This window comes from Sapajus apella, unplaced genomic scaffold (assembly GCF_009761245.1).
Source record: "Sapajus apella isolate SASKATOON/1434 unplaced genomic scaffold, GSC_monkey_1.0 scaffold32, whole genome shotgun sequence".
Classification (NCBI taxonomy): Eukaryota; Metazoa; Chordata; class Mammalia; order Primates; family Cebidae; genus Sapajus; species Sapajus apella.
This window is the reverse complement of record NW_022436972.1, coordinates 10,198,435-10,218,107: the sequence shown is the minus strand read 5'-3', so window position 1 is coordinate 10,218,107 and position 19,673 is coordinate 10,198,435. Positions and strand designations below refer to the sequence as shown.

At 37.2% G+C, this 19,673-nt stretch overlaps 1 pseudogene across 1 annotated transcript; it reads right to left on the bottom strand.

Moving 5' to 3' along the window:
• Positions 1–517: 517 nt before the first annotated feature.
• On the bottom strand, positions 518–1,105 carry LOC116562184 (annotated as a pseudogene). Its single transcript, XR_004273826.1, has one exon. The product of XR_004273826.1 is annotated as a dynein light chain roadblock-type 1 pseudogene (transcript).
• Between the last annotated feature and the right edge of the window lie 18,568 nt (positions 1,106–19,673).

The window sequence follows — 19,673 nt, the reverse complement described above, 5'->3', positions numbered from 1 at the left end:
TCCACCTAAATGATTCTATGATAATATAAAGAGACATCTTCCTTGACATTTAGTGTGTACTTTCTCCCCCAAATTTTAACCACATCTTCCAGAAGGATTCTTTTTATAGACTTAACTAATTTTCTTTCTTGATTTCTGAACCCCTTAAGGACTGAATGCAAATCACAAGAGAGTTTTTTTTTTTTTTTTAAGAATAAGGAGCTTAAATAATGTATTTTTGAATCATAACAAATTTTTTCTGGGTTTGAGTCTACATTCTGTGCTAGTATCTTTGCTTATTACTGTCTAGCTCTTACCAGTTTTTCTCTTCAGTAAACCCCAGGACTATCTCAACTTTTGAGTATGAGAACATCTGGATTCGAATACATCCATGCTCAGAAGGAGATTTCTCATAATGGACCCAACTGAAAGCACTCAGAGTACAAGGACCGGTAAGCTTTCAAAAGGAGGCACTTCAGGAGACTCGCCAGGGGCGCTCGTATCCCCTGCAGCACGAGTTTTGGAGGTCAGTGGAGGGTTTTTTTTTTTTTTTTTAAGCATTTTGGTTATTTTTACTTAAAGAAAAACAGCCTTCTCCAAGGGCAACAAAGTGAACTGAAGGTCAGAAGGAAGCTGGTTGCGGGCTTCTCACAAGTTCTTGCTTCAAAACCTGGAAGTGAGGCGAGAAGGCCCTCCCGGAGCTCTGGGGAAGGCCAGCACAGCACAGGGGTTCCTTTGGTTGGGGAGGAAGAGTCGCCAGCCCACACATGGTCACTGGATTGGTCTGAGTGGGCTCCAAGGTGACTTGTCACATGCTAGTCTGCTAACATGATCGACATTAACATTCTTGGGGGGCATTAAATTAAGGAATGACACAGGGAGTCAGGAGAGTGGCCTATTCAGTTGGATTCTGAATCACAATCAGGGAATAGTCTTTATCTGGTGCAACCATCATCTCATTTTTCTTGGAGCGAATTCGAAGGAAGGTGAGATCGTTCTGGGGGTCGATTTCACGCACGGTGCTCCATGCCTTCAGGATGAAGCTGTGCACGAGGCTGACATACTGGGTGGTGGTGGGGATGTCCATGGTGCTCTTGATGGGAATGCCTTCTGTGTTCACCATGATGATTCCCTGCGGAGCCAAAAAAAGATCATTTTGGAGCTTTAAGATTTGACTGTCCCATTGGATTTCGGAATTGCATGGGGCCTGTAGCCCCTTCACTTTCACCGATTTCTCCCATTTGGAAAAGGTGTATTTACCCAATGCCTGAACACCCATTGTGTCTAGAAAGTAACTAACTTGCTTTTGATTTTACCGGCTCCTAGTCAGAAGGAACATGCCTTGTCTCAGGTGAGACTTTGGACTTTGACATTTGGGTTAATGCTGGAAGGAGTTAAGACTTTGGGGGACTATTAGAAAGTCATGATTGTGTTTTGAAATGTGAGGACAATGGGATGAAGATCTTGTGCAGAGAGTCTCTTGTCCTGGGAAATGGGGTGCAGCCAGAAAGGTAGCTGGCTGTTTGCCCATCACACAACACACGTTCATGGGGAACCTGGCACTAAACCATTCATAGGCAATCTGCTTCTGGGTCAGAGTTTCTTACATAGCAGAGCAGCTCCCTCGCTGTGATTTATTGAAAGTCAGCCCTCAACACAAGGGCTTGTTTTTTTGAAAAGTTTAAAAAAATGTTTTATTTAATGTGAGAATATGAGAGTTGGGAGGGGCTAGAAATGAAATAATATGGTTTGGCTGTGTCCCCACCCAAATCTCATTTAGAATTGTAATCCCATTAATCCTCACAACCCCCCGTATGTTTAGGGAGAGACCAGGGAGAGGTAATTGAATCATGGGGGTGGTTTCCCCATGCTGTTCTCATGATGGTGAGTGAATCCTCACAAGGTCTGATGGCTTTATAAGTGTTTGGCAAGTTCCTTCTTCAGTTATTCTCTCTCCTGCCACCTTGTGAAGAAGGTGCCTGCCTTCCTTTCACCTTCTGCTGTGATTGTAAATTTCCTGAGGCCTCCCCAGCCATACAGAGCTGTGAGTCAACTAAGCCTCTTTCCTTTATAGATTATCCAGCCTTAGGAAGTTCTTTATAGCAGTGTGAGAACACATTAATACATATCCTTTGGATAAATACCCAGAAGTGGGATTGCTGGAGCATATGGGAATTCTATTGTTAATTTCTTGAGGAACTTCCATGATGTTTTCCATAATGGCTATCCTACCAAGAGTGTCTCCACATCCTCCCCAAAACTTGCTATCTTTTGTCTTTTAGCCATTCTAAAAGATGTGAGATAATATCTCATTGTGGTTTTAATTTGTATTTTTCTGATAATTAGCAATGTTGAATATTTTTTCATGTATCTGTTGAATATTTGTACGTTTTCTTTTGATGAATGTCTCTTTAAGTCCTTTTCAAATCAGGTTATTTGTTCTCTTACTATTGAGTTGTTTGAGTTCCTTATATATTTTGGATATTAACTCCTTATCAGATGTATGGTTTGCAAGTATTTGCCTCATTCCGTAGGTTGTCTCTTTGTTGATTATTTTCTTTGCTGTACAGAACCTTAGTTTAATACAATCTCATTTGCCTTTTTTTCCCCCTTTTGTTACCTATGTTTGAGAGGTCATATCCAAAAAATTATTGCCTAAGCCAATGCCATAGAGATTGATAGAAAACTACTAAAAGATGTTTTCTTTTTTATTTGTTTTAAAATTCTAGGTCTTATGTTTAAGAATTTAATCCATTTTGGGGTAATTTTTGCACATGGTAAGAGATAAAGTTCTAATTTTATTCTTCTGCATGTGAATATCCAGTTTTCCCAGTACAATTTATGAAGAGACTGTCCATTCCCCATCGTGTGTTGTTGGCACTTTTCCCCATCAAAAGTCAATTGACCAGAAATTCATGGATTTGTTTCTGGGCTTTGTGTTCTCTTCCACTAGCCTGTGTATTTGTTTCTATGCCAGTATCATGCTGTTTGGGTTACTATAGCTTTGCAGCATATTTTGAATCAGGTAGTATAATGGTTCCTGCTTTGCTCTTTTTGTTCAAGATCACTTTGGCTATTCAGAATCTTTTGTGATTTAATCTTCCATAAGTGTGTTATTGACAAGTGTTATCAAACTTCCATATTACTTGTTAAATGTTTCTTACTTAAGTCCTGTCACTTCACCAGTATAAATATTATTCCATAAATTCTAAGATATTTTTCAGTCTGCTTGGTTCAGTGTTAAAGATCTCCCTTGACACTCTCCTCTGTTTTTCTAGCTGATTGGTGTTTTTAGTAGGCTGATTGATGACCAGGAAGACAATGAGAGTATAGAGAAAATAGAAAATAGTCTACCATATGAAATGGGCACTGTTTATCGTGCTTGTTAGGTACCTGATTTTGATTCTGTCATTATCCTCTATAAGCTTTTGTTTCTCTACTGCACGATGACAATGATAGCATTCTGCAGATCCTTGCTAAGTTAGCATGAGGGGGGAAATAGCCAACTCTCAACTTTTTATTTATTAGACTTTTGTGTGTTTGTTTATTCTCTTTGGGAATCTTTAGAAAGGAACCTTATTCCCAGCCTCCCCATATGTCAGATTTTCGATCTTTTTGTTGTATGGGAAAGGCCCACTACTGCAATGTTGCACTTTACAGGAAATTTACAATTCACTTTCTTACTTGAGTAAGGATGACTAGTTTGTCTTGCCATGACATTTTCTCCTTCAGTTGCGTAACCACAATTACTAGTGCGATGTTTAGACCTGTTTGGTGTTAACAAGCTTGTGAGTCATGGATTTCAAAAGCCACTGGTCACCTGCTATCTCTGTGAGAGAGTTTACCTGATTCCCCACCTTCTTTATATCTTGTCAAGTAAAAGAGCAAACAAAGTAGCAAGATACGAACTTCAAATTCTGCAGCCTGGCCCTTAAATCAGAGCTTAACATGGAGTTGAGTCTCCAGGCCTGCAGGCCTGGCAGGATCTCCCTGACCACCCCACACCCATGCCCACTCCCTCTCCCTTCTTTGCAAGTCCAGGTTCCAGACACGCACTCCTGAAGTTAGGTTGTGACTGAATGAGATGTATTTGGGTCTGAGGAGAAAGAGAACTGTCAAGCTTATCCCTTGGGTGTTCTGGTTCTCTCTAGTCTCATATTTTTACTATGGGTCATGAAAATTGTTAGGTTAATAATGCTGTTTGATTCTCAAAATACTTACAGTTTGAGTGGTGAGAAGATATAGCTGATGTTGATGTTGGAAACAAATGATAGGTAATGTGGAAAATTTCCCCTTTTTTCTACTGTGTGTAACTAGTTTTCCAAATTTTTTTCGAGTTGCTTATGGCAATATTTCTATTTTATGCATCCTCTATTCTTAAAAGCAAATGTGCTGTCATGAAAATGTGGAGAATTAACTTGGGTTCCAGAGCTGCTATTGTTCTTATTCTATTCCTTGAGTAAACAGAAAGCTTTTGTATCACCATCCCTGTGACCCAGAGGGCTGAGTAAATTATGTACACGCTAAAATGTAGGAAACCAGCTTGTGCTTGGAATAGCTGACCGAATTCCAAACGGACACAGAGATGAGTGGGATCATGAATACTGAGTAGCCACTGTTTAACTGTGTCACCACTGTTGCTTAACTGTGTCTTTTATTTTTGCATTCTGATGCTTTGACATCTGGGGCTTGCTGACCCTGGAGAGACTGCCCCCCTGCCATAGCAAGCCAAGTCCTAGAAATAGTAAACAACTGCCCACAAGGGTGTGCTTTTTTCTTTCTTTTTTTTTTTTTGAGACAGGATCTCACTCTGTCACCCATGCTGGAGTGCAGTGATACCATCATAGCCCACTGCAGGCCAGAACTCCTGGGCTTAAGTGATCCACCTGCCTCAGTCTCCCGAGTCGCTGGAACTACAGGCACACGCCACCATGCCCAGCTAAGTTTTTAAATTTTTTATAGACATGAAGATCCCCCTCTTTTGCCCAGTGTGGTCTTGAGCTCCTGGGCTCAAGCAGTCCTTCCTCCTCAGCCTCCCAAAGTGTTGGGATTATAGGAATGAACCACTTAGGTGGCCAAGAGTGTGCATTTCAAATGTCAACCAACCAATCCAAAGCTGCACTCCCAATTACCTCCTTTATCTAACACTCCAGGTCACTATTCCACCTGCCTCAATCCCTCTAGGGTCAGCCAGATGCCAGACAACTGGGGAACGCCTCTATGGCCCAGAGCCACTGAAAGTATTCGAACTAGCCAATCTTAAGCCTGTTTACTTGCCTAACCTGTTCCTTCCCATGGAGACCACCATAAAGGCTCTAACCCATAGTTCCTCTCTTTCCCCCTTCACTCCTCACTGACCCTGGTGCTTCGCTGGGTTGCTCTCTGTAGCATGGTTTGCTCTGTCCTCTTGGAACTGTGAGTAACGAGCTATCTTTTCAATGGCAGTCGTCTCCTGATCTGTTGACCTTATCATACCTTGAAGTTTTAAATTAATACTCTACATTTAAAAGCACCCATAGATCATCCATGTACTTGATGTTAACATGTTATTGTGCCTCTAACATGCTACTAGATGATTCTGTTGTATCCATCTTTATACGTAATATAGAAGTTTAACTTACACACTTATAAACAATATATTTTTTGAATCCCTCAATGACTTGAAGAAAGTGGGCCCATAAGAAAATATTCGATCGAATGGATTTATTGCGAAAGTCCTGGAAAGCTTAGTGAACCAAATATATCTTGTTGTTCCCTTCTTTTCTGCCAGGTGTGGGGCTTTATTACTATTCACTTGCTGTGCTGCTCAGAACTGCTAGAATTACAGGTATTAAGTAGCTGATAGCTCAATCTGCATTTTTATTTTGATTTCATTTGTGCATGAGATAAAAGCCATTCCTGACTGTGCAAAGTTTAAAAGCTTTACAAGGAATAAATGAATTGGGTAAGCTGAAAGTATTTCCATGAAACCTTTCTAATTAAGGTTTATAAGGAAAAAAAAAGTGAGATAACTCTAACCTACTTTTTTCTCCTCTCCTCCGCAAACACTCATAATAGAATAATGACAGCCTTCAGGATAAGAAACTGGAACATAAGAGGGGCCTAAGTTTTATTTTTTACTTCGGAACTTAAAAATTAATACCTTCTAAGTTTAAAACAATAAATTTTATATCAAGTGTACTAAATAGAGATAACACTTTAATTATAAATGAAAGCAAATGATACAAACCCACTATGATCACAGGTCAACTACTGGGCTTTACAATACCTGAGTTACAGATACTAAGACCCCCAGGCATCTTTCCACACCTACTTCCTTATGGCCGTTCCTGCCTCCAGTACCACCAGGAGGTGCAGGAGAGGGGAGCTCTCTTTAGTACAGCTGCCTTGCTGTTAACAATCATGTGTGCCAATTGTACAGAAAATGCCTAAAAAGTGTTGTATTAAATGTACTAAAAATGTACCCAAAATTGACCACTAGGAGTCTAGGCATGAAAATTGAAATAACAGTGAGATAAAATTATAGCAAATTATTATAATTTTATGTTGCCTAGGCATCTATTTTGAATCCAGGCTTAGCTTTCTTGTGACAGAGGCAGGGCTCGGTCACCCTTGACACAGTTTCCAGGTCTGCACCTACCCAGATGACTCAATCAAGTGGCCAAAGATGAGAACATAGAGGCATCTCTCCAGGTTAGCAGACTGGGCTTGCTGCTTTTCTTTCAATGAACCATTCAGGCATTGATATAGTTTGGGTATGTCCTCACCCAAATCTCATCCTGAATTACAGCTCCCATAATTCCCACGTTTTGTGGGAGGGGCCTGGTGGGACATAATTGAATGACGGGGGTGGTTTCCTCCATACTGTTCTCATTGTAATGAATAAGTCTTCTCATGAGATCTGATGGTTGTATAATGGGAAACGACTTCCGATTGGTTCTCTTTTCTTTCTTGTCTGCCACCATGTATGTTAGACATGCCTTTCGCATTCTCCCATGATTGCGAGGCCTCTCCAGCCACATGGAACTGTGAGTCCATTAAACCTCTTTTTCTTTATAAATTACCCAGTCTTGGTATGTCTTTATCAGCGGTGTGAAAATGAACTAATTACAGGCATTTACACGTGAACTTAAAGTGACCCCTCTGTGTTCTCTTATATATATTGCTAGTTACCTCTCTATCTCCCTATATCCCTCCCTCCCTCTTTTGGTTTCTCTCTCTGCCTAACTCTTCATTCCTGTCTCACAGGACTGAGAAGGAAGGACTGCCTTCTCAACTCATTGTGTCCTCCCTGCCCAGGATCTATAAGTAAGCAGCCTTTGAATGTGTTTTCTATTGTGGTTGTATATTGAATTTGCACCTTCTATCTGAAGAACTAGGGGCTGCCCTAGGCCAGGTTTTCCCTGGGTTCCTGGCATTGGAAAGAACACAAGATCAAGCTTCCAGCTCCAGAGCACTGGTCAAGTAGGCATAAACTGGACAAAGGCCAGACAATAACCACAAGGGTGTCTGCCAGTATAAACAAGTTTCCCATGTGAGGGACCCTCTGGTTGCAAGTTGGGCAATGTGGTATTACGCTCTCTGCCAGATAAACGAAGTATCCCATGAAAGGCACACTGTGAACATCCAAGGGTCTAGAGGTCCTTTCATTTCCCATTAAACTGGGGTTGCTACCTGCCATCGTACTGGAACCCCAGTTACGCTGGGGGCTCTCAAAACAACTATTTTAAAATAGGCAAAGATTTTAAAATTTTTTAGTGCTTTCAAGATATGGGGACATTTAAAATTACTGTGTGAAAGCGTAAACTTATAACACTTTTGGAAGGCAATTTCATAATATAGCAAAGGCTCTGTTAACTGACTACCACTAACCAACTTGCCAGATTAGCCAACCCTCTGTCTTCCCACTAAGGAATATACTGACAGATGCCTACCTCTTGTAAAGTACCCAGGAGGCCATTCCCTGGTCTGTCTAAATGTTCTCACTCCCACCTGTTGAATTGTACACTCTGCATGAGTCAGTTGTACTCATTCCAAAAATCTGTTAATTAGGATGTTATTGATGACTCATGATTTAATTAAATATTATATAAACTTCTATTAAATATGAGGGTGAATAAAAAGACAACCTTTTTTCTTTAAAAAGTGAACTAAATGTTTTGCGAAGACTAATAAAAGCTGGTTACTAAAAAGCATTGTTGAATAATATTCTATAGATTAGATGTAAATAGCAATATGTTATCTATGCACCTGCCGACAACTGGGTCATTTCCAGTTTTTGGTTATTAGAAATAAAGCTGCCATAAACATGTGTGTACAAGTCTTTATGTGGATATATGTGTATTCTTTCTTTATTCTCAGTCTATCTATTATGAGAAGCTGAAACATGTTAACTCTAAGTAGACTATGAAAGGCTAGGCCTGGAAATTGTAACCCCTAGAGTAATCACTAAAAGAAAATCTAGTCAAAGAGGTATAGTTAAAGATCCAACAGATAAAATGAAATAATAAAAAACATGTAAATTATCATAAAAGAAGATAGGGAAGGGAGAATAAAAAACAACAACAAAACAACAAAAACAACTGAGGTGCAGTGGCCCATAACTCTAATCCCAGCACTTTGGGAAGCTGACGTGGGAGGATTGCTTGAGGCCAGGGGTTTGAGACTAGTCTGAACAACATAGCAAGACTCCGTCTCTAAAATTTTTTTTTAAGTTATCCAGATTTGGAGGTGAGCACTATAGCCCTAGCTACTCAGGAGGCTGAAGAAGGAGAATCACTTGGGTGCAGGAGTTCAAGTTTACAGTGAAATATAACCATAACACCGCACTCTAGCCTGGGTGACAGAGCAACACCCTGTCTCTAAAAACAAAACTGAAAACAACAACAACAAAATAGAGGAGACAAACAGAAAACAAATAATAAAATAATAGACTGAAATAAGATCATGTCAATAATTACATTAAATATTAGTGATCTAAAACACTACAATTAAAATACAGAGATTGTCAACATAGACAGAAGCAAGACTATTATATGCTGCTCCCAAGAGAAGCACTTTAAATAGAAAGACACTGCTACATTGAAAATAGATAAATGAAAAAAGATGAACCATGAACACAGTAAGCATAAGAAAGCTGGCATGGTTATATTTATACCAGATAAGATGAACTTCAAGCCACAGAATATTAGAAGAGGTGAGGGATATTTTATTATGAGAAAAAAGAACAATTGATCAGGTAGGCATAATTATAAATGTGTATAGACCCAAGAACAGAATTTCAAAATACATCAGGCAAAAATGGACAGAATGAAAAGCAAAAATAGACAATTTTATACTCAGAGTATTATATTCAAGACTCTTTTCTCACCAATTAATACAACAACTAGATTTTAAAAAATCAGTAGACTTAGAAGATTTTAACATTATCAACCCCCATGATCTAATTGAAATTCACAGGACACCATTTATAGAACTGAAAAACACACTTCTTTTCAAGTGAAAAGAAGTACATTTTTCAAAACTGACCATATGTTGGGCCATGAAACAAGTTTAAATGAACTTAAATGTATTAAAATCATACAAAGCACACTGTGTGAAACAAATCAGAAATAAATCCGTGGGAATAATCTATTTCAGAGGAAATCACAAATATTTGGAAACTAAACACCACCCTTCGAAATTATTTATGTATCAAAAAAGGCATACAAGGGAAATTAGAGAATATTTAAAATTGAATGAGCTAAAGCAGTGCATAGAGTGAAACACAGGTTTTAGTTGTTGTGATTTGTTCTCTTGAGACAGTGTCTCTCTCTGTCACACAAACTGGAGTGTGATGGCATGATCAAGCTTATTGCATCCTCAACTTCCTGGGTTCCAGCAATCCTTTTGGCTCAGCCTCCCAAGTAGCTGGAACTACAGGCACGTGACACCATGCCTGGATAATTATTTTATTTTATTTTTCTGTAGAGATGGAATCTCACTGTGCTGTCCAGGCGGGTCTGGAACTCCCAGGTTCAAGCGGTCCTCATACCTTGGCCTTCCAAAGTGGTAGAATTACCAGCGTGAGTCACCATGCTTGGCTGAAACATACTTTTAAGTGCCTATATTCAGAAAAAATACCTAAAATGAGTGACCTTCCATTTCACTTTCAGAAATTACAGAAAGAAGAGTAAGTTAAATAAATTGTAGATGAAAGGAAGGAAATAATAAAGACAGAAGCATGACTTTATTTTTAAAAAGTAGAAAACAGGCAACAGAAAAAACTAGCAAAAACAAGTACCAGTTCTTTGAAAAGATTAATTTCAGTAAAACCTTAGCTGGACTGATCAAGTGAAAAGAGAAAGAACACCTAATCATCAATATCAGAAACAAAACACACGTTATCAGTACAGAGACTACAGACATTATAAGATAATAAATAAAGGGCCCCAAACCGGTTTCTAAAATTTTATTTCGCCTTTGGAAATTCATAAATAGACAGGAATCTAGCAATATTCAGTAGAGCAAATAGAGATTACTCTGTAAATCTTTTGCTAAATCACAAGCAAAGTGATTATTCTTCTATGCGCTTAAACTTTAAGCCAGGAAATTCAATTATAAAGATGTCTGAACCATAATATTGAGGTTTTAGAGGAGAAGGAAAAATATTTACTTTTTTATTTTTTAGGTAAGAAAATCATGAAGCAAGAAAATAAAAACCTTTTTCTTCCTTTTAAGCTTATGTAGTCTATGGGAAGTCATTAAGATACAGGTTACCTTCTGTACTACGGTTCACTATAAAGTTCAAAAGGAGTTCACAGGAGACCTGTGGGACATGTACAAATAAAGCACATTCTGTAACAAGAACTTAATTGTGGGAAGGGGTTATAATGTTCCAAGCAAAACTTTCCTAGATATAGAAATGTGAAGTTTTATGCAAAGGGAAAAAATCCTGGAAAAATATCAATCAAATAATACTATAAATCTTATGTAATTGTTCTTAAGTGAAGAAAAATCTCAGAGTAGTGGACTTATAACCATTGCTTTGACTTGTGCTATACTATAGACTGTCAGTATATTGTTAAGAAGGACAAATGACAATATTCACGAAAAAACACAAATCTATTTCTAATAGTTGTCTAATAGGTAGAGTTATCTAAAACACATTCATGAAAAGATACAAAAATAGTTGTCTAATGTGGGAATGTAACAAAAAATTGTTATTCTTATTTCTATGAATCACGAATGGCCTTATTCTCATGATAGTTCAAATTTCATAAAATAAAGCATAATAATAAAAATTCTTTAGATTTTTATTTTGGTTTTCCTTTTGCTTTGTGAGATCTTGGTTCTTATTGGAAAGTTGCTATATTGGCTTCCTATTATCATCATAAACAAGAACTGTTTAATGCAGATTATACCTTCAAAGAAAAAATATTTGGTAAGTTGAATTTGGACATCAATTAACACAGCTAAGTGAGCAACTACAAAATTATTATTATTTTGCTCTCAAAGAATAGAAATTTAAATGAAATATTTAAAATAGACTTCATATTTCATTAACATACAAATTAAATATTAAATATATGAAATCTATTTAAAATAGATAGCTTTGTTAAAAAGAGATAATAGAATAATTTCCATGTTTCAAGAATAATAAGAAAGGCCATAGTGGAGGATGAAGCCATGGGGCCCACAGAAAAGAGCTGAGTAGATGCAGAAAATGAATTCAGATGTTCCAAGGCCCACACAGAAATGGCTAGTGAACGTAACACTATTGTTGCAAGACAGGAATAACGCCGAGTGCCAGACTGCTCTCCTAACAGTTAAAAACCTGGGGCCAGGCGCGGTGGCTCACATCTGTAATACCAGCAGTTTGGGAGGCCAAGGAGGGTGGATCATGAGGTCAAGAGATCGAGACCATCCTGGCCAACATGGTGAAACCCCGTCTCTACTAAAAGTACAAAAAAAGTTAGCTGGACGTGGTGGCACATGCCTGTAGTCCCAGCTATTTGGGAGGCTGAGACAGGAGAATCTTTGAACCAGGGAAGGGGAGGTTGCTGTGAGCCAAGATCGTGCCACTGCACTCCAGCCTGGTGACATTGAGACTGTGTCTCAAAAAAAAAAAAAAAAAAAAAAAAAAAAAAAAAAGAAAGAAAGAAAGAAAAAGAAAAAAGAAAAAAAGAAAAAGAAAAAAAAACCTGAATTAACTTTATTTGAAAATTCAGGATACAATCACTGTGTACCACTCTCCTATTGGAAGAAAAGAGGCAGCTGTGAGAATACTTCAGCTGAGATGATATGTGAGCAGGACATTGTAACTAGTTCCACTCACAGGGATAAAGCCTATAAACCTCTAATTGAGAAACTTGGTTTGTCTCTGCTCAACCTGGAGTGCCTTAGGAAGACAACTGAGAAACCACACAAAATGAGGAGTTTGCATGGGTGAAAAGCTCCAATGCATGGTAAAATTTCAGACAAAAGTGATAAATGCATGAGAAAATGCTTAATGAGGAGAGTTAGCCAGCTCATAAAACAAATGGAACAATTCATACCAAAGGAGATAGAATAATAATATTTATTCTATAAGGCTTATGAAAATATATGCTGAAACTGCTCATAGAGATTTGTAAAAAGCTAATAAAATACTTCCAATAAGAAGAAAAGGTTATGTAGCAAAAGCAAGCATATATACTTTTAAAAACTGGAAATCTTAAAACTTTTTGTTTGTTTGTTTTTTGAGGGAGACTCGTTTTGTTACCCAGGCTGGAGTGCAGTGGTATAATCTCAGCTCACTAGAACCTCCACCTCTTGAGTTCAAGCGATTCTTCTGCCTCAGCCTCCCAAGTAGCTGAGATTACAGGCACCCACCACCATGCCTGGATAATTTTTGATTTTTAGTCGAGATGGGGTTTCACCATGTTGGCCAGGCTGGTCTCAAACTCCTGACCTCAGGTGATCCACCATCCTCGGCCTCCCAACGTGCTGGGATTACAAGCATAAGCTACTGCACCTGGCCAAAAATATTAATAAATTTTTCAGAAAGAGAAGACATAGGATGAACAGTGGATTGAAGAGGCAACTACCTAACAACAACAACAGCAAAAACAGAATTGAGGAATATAGCACCGAGAAGTTAAGAGACAGAAAAATAGAATATAAATTAAGACATATGATAGGAGATTAAATGTTTAATACTTAATAGAAAACCCAGAAAACAATAAAAGTGAAAATGGCAAAAGGAAATTTCTGAAGAGATAAAGACTGAAGATTATCTATAATTGAAAAATGATACAAGTTGTTAGAGTATAAGAATTCACTGGCTACAGGACATAAGAAAAAAGGAGAAATCACCCTCAATAAGAAAGTAAAGGTAAAATGGTGAAATCAGTCCAAACATTTTAGTAATTAAATCTAATGCAAGTTGGCCAAACTCATTAAAATTAAAACTCTCAAATTGATAAAGAACTGGCTTTATGAAGCAAAAAGATGCTGTCATAGTCCTTTTCATGATACTATAACAGAATATCTGAGACTATATAATGCATAGTGAGGAGAAATTTATTGGCTCACTTTCTGGAGGCTGAGAAGTCCAATATCCAGATGCCAGATTCTGGCAAGGGCCTCCTTAGAAGGCAAGAGAAAACAAGAGACGGCTGAATTCATCCTTTTATGATACCAATCCCACCTTTGAGGGTGGAACCCTCATGGTCTAATTGCCTGTTAAAGGGGTCACCTCTTAAAACTGTTACAATGGCAATTACATTTCAACATGAGTTTGGCAAGGGACAGACATTCAAGCCACAGTGAACTTCCCAACAAGTTGGAAATAAAAAGATGAAAAAGATAAAACAGGGAAATAGTAACCAAAGGAAGCTCATGTAAAGAACTTAATACTTGTCCAAATAGAACTCAAAGGAAATGGAAACAAAGACATTTTGTGCTAATAAAAGACTAATCCATCGAGAAAACATTATAATTCTGAATAATCTTGCCATAAAATATGTAAAGCAAACGCTGAAAAAAATCACAGAGAAATGAATAAATCAATAATCATTGTAGAATAATTTAATCTACGTTTCTTGGAAAACGAAAGGCCAAGCAGACAAAAATATAGGCAGAATGTATTAGATTTGAATGGCACTGTTCACAATAGATATTTAGAACTCTCTACCCAAGAAATAAAGAATATACCATTTTCTCAAGAACACATGAAACATTTGTTAAAATCCACCAGAACTTTGTCCCAAAGGAAGATTCAACAAATTGCAAACACAATATTATTCAGACAACATTCTCTGATAACAATACAATGAAATTAGAAATCAATTTTAAAGAGAATGTTCAGAACTCCAATTATTAATTCATCACTTAGGTATGAAATATTTAGGTGCAAACAACTAAAATGCATATTAATGATTCACAGGATGCAGACAATGCAATACTTAAATGGAAATCTTCTCACTATATAAATGTATTTATTAGAAAGCAAGAAGTCTTGAAAAGAAATGAGCTATGATTTACTCAAGGAATTAAAGACAATTAAGAATTCAACCTAAGTAAATTATAGCAAAAGAAATAGAAATTTAAGAGCAGAAATGTAGTTAATCAGAAAGAACAAGAAAATAAAACTACTCAACATAAAAAAAGCTAGTTATTTGAAAAGACACATAAAACAGTCAAAATTCTATCAAAACTCATCAGGAAAGATAGAGAAAAGTTAATGTAAACAATTTACAACAAGGAAGTAACAGAAATACAGATACGATAGACTTTAAATTATAAAAGATTATTGTAAATGAATGCCAATGACTTTGTAAACTTAAATAACATTAAAAACATTTAGAAAAATATAAACCAAAAAATTTACTTAAGAAGTAGAAAACCTACATAAATAAAAAACTCTTTGATTTTTAAAATATCCTGTATAAAATTATGCTCACGTTAGGTCATTTTTATGGGGGCATTTTATTTAGCTCCATCAGGTCATTTATGTTCTTCTCTAAACTGGTTATTCTGGTTAGTAATTCCTCTAACCCATTTTCAAGGTTCTTAGCTTCCTTTCATTGGGTTAGAAAGTGCTCCTTTAGCTTGGAGGAGTTTGTTACTACCCATTTTCTGAAGAATACTTCTGTCAATTCGTCAAATTCATTCTCTGTCCAGTTTTGTTCCCTTGCTGGCAAGGAGTTATGATCCTTTGGAGGAGAATAGGCATTCTGGTTTTTGGAATTTTCAGGATTTTTGCACTGGTTTCTCCTCATCTTTGTGGATTTATCTAACTTTGGTCTTTGATATTGGTGACCTTCTGAAGGTAGCAACAAACTCCTCCAAGCTAAAGGAGCACTTTCTAACCCAATGAAAGGAAACCATGGTGGGCTCCAACCAGTTCAAGCTTCCCAGTGGCTTTGTTTACCATGGGTGAATTTTATTAAGCCTGCAAGAAAATGACCTGACATCAGCGTAATTTTACTAAATATACCACATTAATAGTAATTCAAGAAGGATTTAAAAAATCTACCTGTGAAAATATTTTAACTATTAAAGCAAATGTGTGTGTGTGTGTGGGTGGGTGTGTGTGTGTGTGTGTGTGTGGGCATGTGCAAAATCTTTCCACATTTGAGGTAGGGAGGAATTATTCAATAAGACAATTCATAAACAAAAGTATTAAACATTTTTCTATATCAAAATTATGGATACCTGTATATGACACATCATCATTAAAATTAAGCAGTAAGCTAAGCTAACAGAGTAAGGCAAATGTTTACCTCCAATACCTCTCTAAACCTCATTAAAACAACATTTCAAGGATTAAAAAAATGTGGAAACCCCACAACTTCAAAGAAAGAAGGAGAGAACAACACAGCAACAATATTTTGATATCACAGGAAGGCTCGGGATTTTGTAGTACCAGATACCAAAAGCAGAGGGAAAGTTGAGAGCCAAAATATGAGACTGATTAAAAGTCACTTTCAGGAGCAAGTGGATACTAATATGTTATTTCCCATTAGTGGCTGGGAGAAGGTTTCTTCTTTATCCAGGCAGGAGACTAGAGGTTTAGTCCTCCAGAGAAGGTGAACCAAAAGATCTCCAGACTAAGGGACACAAGACACATGGAAAGAAAATATGCAAAACTGGAAATGAAAATAAGTAAAAGTTCACACTCTGAAATGTGAGCAGTTCCTTCTCTTCTTCGCTTCTAACAACCAGGTTTATATCTTCAAAGCAGAAATTGGAAAGTTCTTCCCTAGAGGTTTTGACTTGCTAAGAAAAAGATCTAAAAGTACTGACATTAACGTTTCCCAGCATGAAATAGCCTCACCAAATCACCTGCACACTTACCCATTTATTCAAAGATCTCAATCAGCTTTGAGTACCCCAATCTTAAAAAAGACCAGAGAGCCAATGACCACTAGCCAAGGAAAATTTCCAACATGAAAAACAGAAATTATCTTCTCCTCTCCACACAATAATTAATAAAAACTAGAAAAGGAAATTAGACCAAGACAAGATTGTAGAAGAAATTCACAAACAAATAAAAATCACAAACAAAATAAAATTATCGCAACCACAAAGCAGAATCAAAATGCTTCAAAAATATTTAGGAAACAAAAAAGGACACTTGGAAATTAAAAAAAAAAAGTGATAACAGATATGAGAAGTGAAATAGGAGGTTTAAAAGATAAAAAGATGAAATCTCACAGAAGGTCAAAGGTAGCTAAATAATACACTTCTTAAACAGAAAAATACAAGTCAAGGCCAATCCAGAAGGTCCAACATCTGCTTAACAGTAATTCCAGAAATAGAAGGAAAAAAAATGGATAAGAAGGATATTATTATAGAAATAATTAAAGAAAATTATCTAGATCTTGAAGGTATGTGTCCTCAGACTGATAGAGCCCAGTATGATGGCAGAAAAAAGATCTACCCCAAGACCTAGCATCATAAAATTTCAGCCCTGGGCTTAAGGAGAAACTTCCAAAAGGAAAAAAGCAAAACCAAAAAAGGTCATATACAAAGGAAAATGGCAACACTGGAACACTTTAACAAATAAGCAACTTTTTAAACTTTCTGAAGTAATCCATTTTTAAGTTAGAACCTATACCAAGCCAAATATTCAAACAAGATAAGGTTAGAATGGAGACATATTCAGACATGCAAAAATACCAAACTTGTTACTTCCCTTGCCTGCTTCTAAGAATGCATTTGGGGAATATGCTCTGTGGAAGTGAGAGAATGAAACAAGAAAGTAAAATATTTGTGGTCCATGAAACAAGAAACCCAACCAAGGAGAGAGGTGAAAGGAGATCTTGGAATGAAAAGGTGCAGTGGACTTAGGGAAAAATGCAATCAGAATAAAAAGACAGACCATTAAAAGAGAAATATCTTCCAGAAGAAAAAATTGGTTAGATATCTGGTGTGCCTGAATGTTTTGAAAGGAGATTTTTTTTGCTTCTAGCAAAAAGAAAAAAAAATGAAGATGGACAGTTACATGCACATTTTGGGAGTTGTCTGATTATAGATGGTGACACGGTTTGGCTGTCTCTCCACCCAAATCTCATCTTGAATTGTAGCTTGCATAATTACCACATATTGTGGGAGGGTCCCAGTGAAATGTAATTGAATCATGGGACCAGGTTTTTCCCATGCTCTTCTCTTAATAGTGAATGTCTCAGGAAATCTGATGGTTTTATAAAGGGCAATTTCCCTGCACACTCTCACTTGCCTGCTGGTATGTAAGACATGCCTTTGCTCCTCCTCTGCCTTCTGCCGTGGTTGTGAGGCCTCCCCAGTCATGTGGAACTGTGAGTCCATTAAACCTCTTTTTCTTTATAAATTGCCCAGTCTCGGGTATTTCTTCATAGCAGTATGAAAATGGACTAATACAGACGGCTGTGAAGTCACAAAACTGTGTGGGATCACTTAGAGAGTGAGCATAGAGAAAGAAGAGAAGAAAATGAGCCCTGGATATTCCAATTTTCAGAGGTTGGGGAGACCCAGAAAGAGCAGCAAGTTAAGTAAGAACAGAACCAAAGAGTGAGGGATGTTTAGGAAGCCAAATGAAGAATGTATTAAGGAAGGAAAGAGTGATTAACATTGTGAATTATTCAAATCAAGTAAATAAAATGAAGGCTGAAAACTGATGACTCGATGTGGCAACAAAGAGCTGCCATTGATAAGAGCTGTTTGTTGGAATGGTGGGGATGAAAACCTAAAATGGGTGCATGAGAAACCAGAAGAGGAATTGGAGACCAAAGTGTTTACACAGCTTAAGGAGCTATAAATGAGAACAGAGGAATGTGGTGGGTGCTAGGAGAGAGAGATAGGTGGAGGAGCATGTTTAAAAATAGAAATGCAAGCACATTTGAATACTATAGGGAACAATCCAATAGAGAGGGAAATTTTGATGATACAGGAAAGACAAAGGAATAATTACTGGATTCTTAACGAAGCACAAATGGGTGGATCCAGTGCTCAAGATGAGGCTTGGCCTTAGATAGGAGTGCAGTAATTCATCGTAACTGAGGAAAAGCCTAGAATATGTTTGGATATTACTCAGGGACACATTTAATTATATAAAACTGTTAAACATTGACTCAAATAAATACATAAAATTTCTGATGATGGGAGTCTGAAGCAGGGAGAGGGCTGGCATTGGGGTGAGTTCAAAGAGAAGAACCTCTTTGATACTTACTGATTCAATGTTTTATTTTTAAAAGATAAAGTAAGGAATATAATCTTAAAATATTTTTTCCTGCTCCTATTTATTAGGTTTCGGGTGGGATATCAAACACTTAGACAGCTTTTCTTCTCCAAGCCCAGTAACTATAATTCTCAAATTTTTTTGTGCTACTGAGTATTTTTAGAGAGTTTATCAATAGCCAGGTGTCTTATCCATCCTATGCTTGAGCTGCCCATGGATAGCTGTATAGGGATGCGAAGAGAACCAGATATTTTCAGAAAAGCAGAAACAAATAGTATTTCAATGCAGATGGAAGGAAGGGCTCATAACCAAGAATAAACACAATTTTGGCATCAACCTTAAGAATAATGTCAGGATAGCTAACACAGCCCTGGCTCTCAAAGGATGCTGATGACAACAACAACAAAGCATTTGTTTTTAAGCCATGTCAAAGCTTGAACAGGGAAATGGATCTATCACCTTGCAGGAGAAGGGGGAGGAATTGTTGGTGCAACTGTTTATTTATATACTTGTACTTTACCTTTTTCCATAAAAGGTCTGAAGTAACTTAAAAAGACAGGAAAGAAAGATCTTTATAACAGCAAGAAAATAAAGAGAAAATCAGGGTAAGAAATATAAGATGAAGCTAGGCATATAGAAAGTACCAAAATACTTGTGCTATGATCATATTCACTTTGCTAGAAATGGGTCTCAAATTAGTTTCTAAATGATAAGCATAATTGATTACTAAGTTCTCAGAACCCATGAGATAAAGACAAACGCTTTGCTTGGAAGTGCCACTGTCCATGTCCTAAGACTAGAGATAAATTTCTGCTGCATATCTTCACAGAGACAGCATTAAGAGCTTTCAAGGTAAATGCAAGGTTGAAATGGTACCCCAGAATTTTACTCCCCAAATATCTAACAAAGTAAGCAAAATGTAGTAAAATCTAACAACAAAATTCCAATATCCGAGGAATAGGGGAAAAGCTAATGTAATACACTTTAAAATCTGGCAGCTTAGGAAAGCTAT